This window comes from Lactuca sativa, chromosome 9 (genome assembly GCF_002870075.4).
Source record: "Lactuca sativa cultivar Salinas chromosome 9, Lsat_Salinas_v11, whole genome shotgun sequence".
Lineage (NCBI taxonomy): Eukaryota > Viridiplantae > Streptophyta > Magnoliopsida > Asterales > Asteraceae > Lactuca > Lactuca sativa.
This window is the reverse complement of record NC_056631.2, coordinates 94,481,414-94,489,025: the sequence shown is the minus strand read 5'-3', so window position 1 is coordinate 94,489,025 and position 7,612 is coordinate 94,481,414.

The window sequence follows — 7,612 nt, the reverse complement described above, 5'->3', positions numbered from 1 at the left end:
GGTATTGGCACGCCTCCTTCCAACCATGGCGAAAGTCATGGACAACCCCGGGTGTGCACCTATAAAGACTTTACGAATGCCAAACCCCGGATGTTTAATGGAACAGGTGGTGTGATGATATTGAGACAGTGGATTGAAAGAATAGAGTCCGTCTTTGAAATCTGCTCCTGTCCCGAACATAGCAAAGTTAATTTTGCAACCTTCACACTTACTGACAGAGCTCTGACATGGTGGAATGGCTATGTTAAGGTACTTACTCTGATAGTGGCAAATTCCATAAGTTGGGAAAGCTTAAAAATCATGCTGATGAGAGAATACTGTCCACGAGGAGAGATTCAAAAGCTTGAAAACGAACTCTGGACTCTTGGAATGGTTGGTACTGACATAGCAACTTACACCAACCGATTCTGCCATCTGGCAATCCTTTGCCCAGATATGATTGCTCCCGAGAGCAAGAAAATAGAGAGGTACATCTGGGGACTGACGCCCCAAATACGGTCAAGCGTGTTAGCTTCCAAACTTAACACCTTTGAAAGTGATAAGGAACTGGTACAATCTCTGATTGACTATGGAGGTCATTAGAACTCAACCGTTTCTGCACCAGAACCACAGAAAGGAAACAACAACAACAACAACAACAACAACAACAACAACAACAACAACAACAACAACAACAACAACAACAACAACAGGAAGAGAGTATGGAATAAAGGGAAGGGTGGGTCTTCCCAAGAGTCCGCAAAGAAACAACTGGTTTCAGTAAATGCTGCCACTGTACCTACTACCGTTCCTACAAATACCTACCCAACAAAGCCTTATGTAGGTAACCTTCCAAAGTGCACCAAATGCACTTACCACCACCATGGACCTTGTCGGGAAATGCAGTGTGCCACATGCAACAGAAAGGGACACACAACCCGTTTCTGCAAGGATCCCGCAAAGTCGATCACTCAAGTTCCCAATGCTGGTATAGGCCAGACTTGCTACGGTTGTGGCGAGGCGGGCCACTACAAGAGGAACTGCCCAAAGGCAGCAGGCACTGGCGGTGTGGGACGAGTTTTGGCTATAGGCCACGATGAAGTTGTAGCTGATCCAACTGTAGTTGCTGGTATGTTCCTTCTCGATAATTCATATGCATGCATATTATTCGATAGTGGAGCGGAGAGAATCTTCGTGAGTCATAACTTTATTTACTTACTTAAACGTACACCTAACAAGTTAGAAATATCATTCACTATAGAAATGACAAACGGTTTAACGGAAAACACTAACTACATATACATGGGCTGTACGTTAACTTTAGACAGTCATTCTTTCCCAATCAACCTCATGCCAGTCCAAATTAAAAGTTTCGATGTCATAGTCGGCTTGTATTGGCTAAGTCTTCTTCGCGCCGACATCATGTGCTTTGAGAAAGCAGTTTGACTTAATCTCCCTGGCGACGAGACATTAGTGATTTACGGCGAAAAATCAAGTACAAACTTTCGCATCATTTCGTGCATCCAGGCTCGAAAGTGTTTACGGAAGGAGTGTCAAGCATTCCTTTCTCACATAGTCGATACAAGTCAGGAACAGAAAGACATCAAGAACATCCCAGAAGTACGCGACTTTCCCGATATCTTTCCAGAAGAACTACCGGGATTACCATCACAACGCCAAGTCGAGTTTAGAATCGACTTAGTTCCAGGTGCTACTCCAGTAGCGAAATCGCCTTATCGTCTAACACCAGCAGAGATGCAAGAACTTTCCAGTCAGCTTAACGAACTCCATCAAAAAGGATTTATTAGACCAAGTTTCTCACCTTGGGGAGCATCGGTCTTGTTCGTAAAGAAGATAGACGGATCGTTCCGTATGTGCATTGACTACAAAGAACTGAACAAACTTACTGTCAAAAATCGTTATCCTCTACCCCGCATTGACGACCTATTTGATCAACTTCAAGGAGCAAACTACTTCTCAAAGATAGACCTACGATCCGGATATCACCAATTACGAGTACTAGAGGAGGATATTCCCAAGACAGCTTTCTGAACCCGTTACGGACACTATGAGTTTGTAGTAATGCCGTTCGGATTAACCAACGCTCCAGCAGTATTCATGGACCTAATGAATAGGGTGTGCTGTCCTTACTTGGATCAGTTCGTCATCGTCTTCATCGATGATATACTTATCTACTCCCGAAGTAAGGAAGAGCATAGTCAGCACCTACGAAAAGTCTTAGAAACACTGCGATCGGAGAAACTCTATGCGAAGTTCTCTAAATGCGAATTTTGGATTCGAAGAGTCGAATTTTTGGGCCACGTTGTTAGCGACAAAGGGATAAACGTGGACCCCTCCAAAATTAAGGCCATCGAGAACTGGTCGGCACCAAAGACACCTACAGAAATTCATCAATTTCTAGGTCTCGCTGGCTACTATCACCGATTCATAAAGAACTTCTCTAGCATTGCGAAACCTCTTACTACATTAACCCAGAAAGGTGTGGCCTTTGACTGGGAAGCGAAACAAGAGAAGGCGTTCCAAACACTGAAACAGGCCTTGTGCACCGCACCGATACTATCCCTCCCCGAAGGGATAGAAGACTTCGTTGTGTATTGCGATGCATCAAATCAAGGACTTGGTTGTGTTCTTATGCAGAGAGGAAAGGTTATTGATTATGCCTCCCGACAGCTTAAAACACACGAAGTGAACTATACGACACACGATCTTGAATTTGGAGCAGTGGTATTTTCTCTGAAGATCTGGAGACACTACTTATACGGAACCAAGAGTACTATTTTCACCGATCACAAAAGCCTTCAACACATTTTCGATCAGAAGGAACTCAACATGCGACAACGACGATGGGTTGAGTTACTAAATGACTACGAATGTGAAATTCATTATCATCCTGGCAAGGCCAACGTGGTAGCTGATGCCCTCAGTCGAAAGGAATACACTGGTAGGAGGGTCAAATCTCTGACTATGACTATCCATTCCCACTTATCCACACAAATTAAGGAGGCACAAATGGAAGCTTTGCAACCTGAAAATGTGGCGGGTGAATCCCTGAGGGGAATGGAAAAGAATCTAGAAATCAAGGGTGGCGGAGCTTATTATCTCATGGATCGAATCTGGACACCAAAACATGGTAATTTTAGAGACGTAGTCATGACCGAAGCACACAACACGAGGTATTCCGTGTACCCAGGTTCAGATAAAATGTACCTGGATCTTAAGAAACTGTACTGGTGGCCTAACATGAAAACAGAAATTGCTACCTTCGTAAGTAAATGCCTTACTTGCGCTAAGGTTAAGGTCAAGTATCAAAAACCGTCAGGATTACTACAACATCCGGAGATACCAGAATGGAAATGGGAACGGATTACTATGGACTTCATAACCAAGTTACCCAAGACGACGGGTGGACTCGATACCATATGGGTCATTGTCGATAGATTGACCAAATCTGCGCATTTCCTACCCATCAAGAGACTGACAAAATGGAAAAGCTTACAAGAACTTACATAAGGGAAGTAGTGCGACTGCATGGTGTTCCGATATCCATTATCTCCGATAGAGATAGTAGATTCACTTCAAGATTCTGGCAGTGACTACAAAGTTCCCTGGGGACTAGGCTAGACATGAGTACAACATACCACCCACAAACAGACAGGCAAAGTGAGAGAACGATACAAACTTTAGAAGATATGCTGAGAGCCTATGTGATTGACTTTGAAAAGGCATGGGATATCCATTTACCCCTTGTCGAATTTTCATACAACAATAGTTATCATACAAGCATAAAGGCTGCTCCGTTTGAAGCCCTCTATGGTCGAAAGTTCAGGTCCCCTCTGTGCTGGACTGAAGTTGGCGACACCCAGTTAGCTAAAGGACGAGTTCCTGAAAGCACTCTCATCGGGCCGGAAATCATACGAGAAACAACAGAGAAGATCGTTCAGATTTGTGAACGATTGAAAGCCTCTAGAGACCGCCAGAAAAGCGACGCTGACCAAAGGAGGAAACCTTTGGAATTCTAGGTAGGAGACCATGTTTTATTGAAGGTCTCACCCTGGAAGGGTTTAATACGCTTTGGAAAGCGTGGGAAACTAAATCCAAGATACGTAGGGCCTTTCGAGATTCTTGCCAGAATCGGACCCGTGGCTTACAAGCATAACCTACCGCGTGAACTTAGTAACATACATCCAACCTTCCATGTCTCAAACTTGAAAAAGTGTTTGTCCGATGAGACTCTTGTTATTCCACTCGACGAGATCGAGATCAACGAGAGCCTCAAATTTGTGGAAGAACCGGTAGAAATCATGGACCGAGAGGTCAAACAAACGAAACAGAGTCGCATACCCATCGTGAAGGTTCGCTGTAATGCCAAGCGGGGACCTGAATTCACATGGGAACGCGAAGATCAGATGAAACAAAAGTACCCTCATCTTTTTCTCTGATCCACTAGTATCTTTACTAATTTAAATTTCGGGATGAAATTCCCTCTAACGGGGGGATGATGTGACAACCCGATATTTCAACTCTTTGTAATGACCTAAAAGGTCAAGTAGTGTAACCACTTTTGAGTTAATGAAATTAACTTTGATAATAAAATGTCCAAAAAGTTTCTATTTAACTACCTACTATGTTTAATGTCATTAAACCAGGATCGTACGTAAAAAGAATGCCCAAATCCGGCTTCGTATATTGAAGTTAAGATTTTTCAAAGTTCGGCTTAGCAACAGACAGCTAAAAACTCGAATCGGAGATCGAGCGACTTTTGGCCGGAATGACCTAAACGAGAATCGAAGGTCTCGACAATGGTATTCCAGCGATAAAAAGTCTGGCAAAAACTGACGTCAGATAAAGAAGTTATGAATTTTTAAAGAAATTCCTTAATCACGACATTTTATAAATAAATAATAAAAATAATTTCGAAATTTGCCAACGGAGTCTAAACGAAAGTTGTAGAGCGTAGTCTCACCTACGCGTGGATATAAAGACCATCGAAAATTGAATTCGTATGAAGAAGATATGAATTTTAGAAGTTTATTAATTAAATTAAATATAAATTTAATTATAAATGGTTGGTATTATCTGAAGAGGAGTCATCAGATAGGGCCGACTTACGCCCTGCGTAAGCTCGTACGCCCTGCGTACTCAAGGCCTAGGCCTCAGATCGTCCACGTCCCGGTCTATGTGAAGCTACCCCTGTCCCATCCGAAGTCCGAGGCAGTCAAGGACTCGGTCATGCATGACGTACGCGTACGCCCCGCGTACCGAGGCGGTTCCCAGCCCCTGTAAAAGGGATGCGAGGGTTCCGAAGAAAGGGCTCCATTCCTCTCATTTCTTTTGCGTTCTTGCCTCGTTTTCCGTGCCCGTGCTAACCCGAAGCCCCGGTCATTTTGCTCAAGTCCCGAAGGTCGTTTTTACTCCCGAGATTCCCGAGAATCCCGAGAAAAATCCATTTCCCGAGAAGAAATTCTGCCCGGTTTTCCATCTTGATTTCCGCAAACTTTCAAGTGAGTTCATACCCTTATAATTCAAACTTTTAAATGTTTTATAAATACTTTTATGTGCTTTTAAGGGGGGAATACAAGTAAAACACACGATTATTATCGTGTGTTATATATATAAAGTTTCATTATACATTTTATCAACGGAAATCATATGTGATTTATAACTATTATAGGGAAACTTTTGAATGCAAAATATATCACGATAACATCATATTCTTGGAAATGAAAAATGTGTTTATATATGTATATATGTTCATATTGGTACTATATAACTTATAACTTTTTCATAGCAAGTGAGCATTCTTACTAAGGATTACTATACAAATGAGACACACTTTTAGAAAACTATAATAGGTATAGTTTTACGAGAACATTACAAACTTTTACATACTAGAAACACTATTTCAAGAAGTTTACTTTCACATACAAGAACTAATGAACATTTTCATACGTAAATCAGTTTTATACTAAATTTTGTGAGACATTAACTTCACGTACGTTCGAGTACGCATTTCAAGTCCTGTATTATATACCAGAATCCCTTGGAGGGGGAGCATGGTGTTTGTGTATAGATCTATACGGGCTTGACAACCCGCACCCTGACTGTTAGCTACAGTCCACCATTTGGGGTGACAAACGTCAGAACATTCCAACGCCTGAAGAACGTTGTGTATAGGCATTTCTAGTCAATAGCATGGTTATAAAACTCACATGGAGTATTGAAAACACATTGATTTACGGGGTTTTTCAGAAGTATTGGAAATTTTATACTTACATGAATTTTTAGAATCAAACATTGGTCTTGAGAGAAGGCTACTTTTATACTAGTAGAAAATATAGGATTTTCTAGAAACAAACAAACAAAGACAAAACATTTCATTTCATACAAACATTGTCATTTAATACTTATGAAACTCACCAGCTTAAATGCTGATCTACTCTTTCAAAATTACTTGTATGTCCCAGGGATTCAGTAATTACAGGTAACAATATGCTTTTGAAGAAGGGACACTGCGGCGCCAGTTTAATTTCATATTTTGACATCATATTGTAATTGGTTTTGAACAATAACTTTTGAAAAATGTAAACTTTCAATTATATATATGATGGTTGTATTGCTTTCTTTACTATGTATTCATTTGTTACGTTACCACATGAAGTCATCCGCCCCCGAACGTTTCCGCCATTCCGGTTTGGGGGTGTGACACCTTCCTTGCGTCTTCCTTTCGCGTGGAATCAATTAATAACTTTCACTAGCTCAATACTCCATTATTTAGTTGTCTGATCACTAAGATGGCCATATGTCGGTTGCTACAATCACAACTATCAAACACCATCTCCATCTCAGAGATCCAATACATAACTTCCACTAGTATTGGTCTCCCGAAAAGAGTTGGTGGGTTGGAAGCCATGAAGCCCTTATACTTTCATATATCTTTTTCAATCCATTAATCAAGGTTTTTCCTCCTAACCCATTATGGTTAAGCTTGGTCTACAGTCCTGCTATAGCTTCCCTCTTCCGACTAACCTTCATTCATCATTGGTCAAAAATTGGTGTAGTGACTTCAATATATTCCCCTGGAGCACTTATATGGTCTTCTCCATTTGCTCATCTAGCATTTCTCGAATCATGGCTTGAACTCCTGCCATTGTGATCAGTTCAGCTAATGGCATGAATTCTGATGCATGCTCAATCACACGCTGAGTTTTAGGTTGTTGATTTCCATTACTATTTCCCAGTCTGCTACGAGTTCTCACCTTGTCATTCTGTACACCAAAATACGCGTTCAATGTATCGAGATGCGATTTTATTATGATAGGGAAGGTATTAGTTATGTTTAGACACATAATCATCCTTATCACCTCGAAAAGTTATATGTCAATTATTGTAATACATTCATTTATGCATTTAGAATACTGAACACATCTAGTTTATAAATCAAAGTCGACAACAGATCTTAAATCCTTTTCAAATAGCAATGTAGGTAGGCACCCAAAAGCATTCTATAATACAAATCCTTTAGCACATAATAGAAATTAAGGAACATACCCTAAATAAATCTAGTGCTTGTGTCAATTCAGGTATACAACCTAAAATAAAGTAGACAAACACC